Source organism: Mastomys coucha, unplaced genomic scaffold, assembly GCF_008632895.1.
Source record: "Mastomys coucha isolate ucsf_1 unplaced genomic scaffold, UCSF_Mcou_1 pScaffold16, whole genome shotgun sequence".
In the NCBI taxonomy this organism is placed as follows: Eukaryota; Metazoa; Chordata; class Mammalia; order Rodentia; family Muridae; genus Mastomys; species Mastomys coucha.
In genome coordinates, this window is record NW_022196898.1 from 61,959,281 (window position 1) to 61,961,644 (window position 2,364).

At 37.2% G+C, this 2,364-nt stretch overlaps 1 pseudogene; it reads left to right on the plus strand.

The window, feature by feature from the left end:
* Positions 1-421: 421 nt before the first annotated feature.
* The window catches only part of LOC116093284, a 110,651-nt pseudogene continuing 108,708 nt past the window's right edge, over positions 422-2,364 (plus strand).

Consider the following 2,364-nt stretch of genomic DNA (forward strand, 5'->3'; position numbering starts at 1 on the left):
GGTAAATTTTGATAAATATTACATGAATTAATTCCATTTTGGTTTAATCTAGATACTAAAATATTAGATAATAGTCAAAATAATTGAGTGAATTTTCTACTATATGACTTATATATTTAAAAAATAATGTTTGAAAATCTAAATTGGCCTCCAAGTACTTTTAATCCAAATGAGAAATATCTGTACTTCTTACCCTCACCAAACATAGAAGAAATCAATTAAATTCAGGTATTATACTGAGATAAACTTATGTGATATGGCCATGAGATCCATTTATAAATAATGGATTCAGGGAATGTTTAAGAGTGCCACCTTAACCAAAACAATATCAATACATTCTTTTAAAAAGCACAAGAGACATATCTCTTAGCAAACACCCTGAGCCCATAAAGCTTCCTCAGCATGACTGCTGAAACTCAAGATGAACAAGAACCCTACCAATGAGCATGCCACCGTGGGAGAGAACGCTCCGAAGGCCTCATCCCTAACGCTCCGAAGGCCTCAGCCTCATCCCTACACGAAGAAGTACAGGCAATGGAGGAAAGCCGGAAGTAGGAGAAGTGACCCTCCCTAGGGAAGAGCACACCAACTGGCTGCCTGGTACCAAACACTCTGCCCTGGAAACATTCATGCAAGTAACGTTGGACAGACTGAACAGGTTACAGATCGGTATATTTATGCATGCAATAACAATTAGTGGAAAAAAGGGGCCATGCATTTGAAGGAGCACAGGACAGGATACATGGGAGGGTTTGGAGGAAGAAAGGGAAGGAGAAAAACCGTAGCACATTATAACCTCAAAAGTAAATAAATAAGCCGGGCGGTGGTGGCTCTTGGATGACAGAGGCAGGCGGATTTCTGAGTTGGAGGCCAGCCTGGTCTACAGAGTGAGTTCTAGGACAGCCAGGGCTGTACAGAGAAACCCTGTCTCAAAACAAACAAGCAAAATAATAAATAAACAAACAACCAAAAAACAAAAATGCAAGAGTGAGCTTGTCAGTGCCACCTAGTTTGCACTGTAGAGATGGTACCTCTTTTTCTCTGTGTTCAATTTGAGGCGCTAGCGCAGCCTTTGCTTTTGCAGAGTTTTCTAGACTGCATTTTTTGCAGGTGATCTATCTTCATTGAAAGCGTCACTCAAGAGCCTTTAGCACTTATTGCTGCTAACAAGAATAGGGGCTGTCTTAATCCACTGTCAAGAGAGATCCAGGGAAAATAGCAAAGAGGATGAGAAGAAAATGCATAAACACAGAAGAGGCTCTTGTGGAAATTAAGCATGCAAGCAATAGACACAAGCTGACAAATGAACTTTGAAAGGAGAGACAAGCTCACAGTTTCAAACAGAACATTTCGGGGAGATAGTCATACAAGAATTGCCACAAAAAGGTAGATATTTTTCCTTTTTTTTTTTTTTTTAAATTTTCCATTTCCTTATCTGTAACAAGGACTATAGAATGACCTTGTCCCCAATAGTTAGGGTGAAGTAAACTTAACTTATTTGCTAAGTAAGCTTGGGATTTGTTGACTGCTTATAATAGGCTGGTTTATTTTCAGGTTGTTTTTTAATAAAACAGGAAAAATTGGCAAGTAAAATATTCTTAGTCATCTTGCTCATTTTAGCATCCCCTGTGTATTACTCGTTAATTCCGGTTCGACCTTCAGCCTAAAAATCTATGAGTCTATGAATCTCAGATTTTAAAATATGACAAGTAAACCTTGCTCTGCATCCTCTATGAAAAATATTATCATAGACTATTGCACAGAATTATATTTTATTTGTAATTCTGGTGCTATTTTTGATACTATATTAGTTGCAAGTTTCATGATAGGAATATTTGTGAAAGAGTTTGGGGGTAGAGTAATCTAATATTGATTTTAATGAGGATTCAAGTTCGAATCTCCAGAATATAAATTAAAACAAACAGCCACAGTAGATGGCTAGGACTAGGGTTTGCAATCTCATTGCTTACCTGGGGAGGGGAAAGGTGAAGATAAGAGATTCTTAGGAAGTTTAATGGCTAGTTTTCCTGGCATAAGCAAAGAAGAATACTAAACAGATCCTGCTTTAATCAAGGCAAAAGATGGTGCTAACATTGAAAATTGTACCCACATTTATGCATAAAAGTACATTGCATGAAGTTGCACATTGTACATGTACACACATATGCACACAAACGCATTAACACACACACGTTGGTTCATTTATTTTTAAAACTAATTTCATCATTTTTTCACTCTCTTCTCTCTGTAGCTCTCTCATAAACAGCTCTCCTTCGCAAATTCGCAATCTCCTCTGACTGTTGTTGTTAGATTTATTTATTAATGAATAAATATATAAATACAACTGCTGAGTTTGTTCAGTGT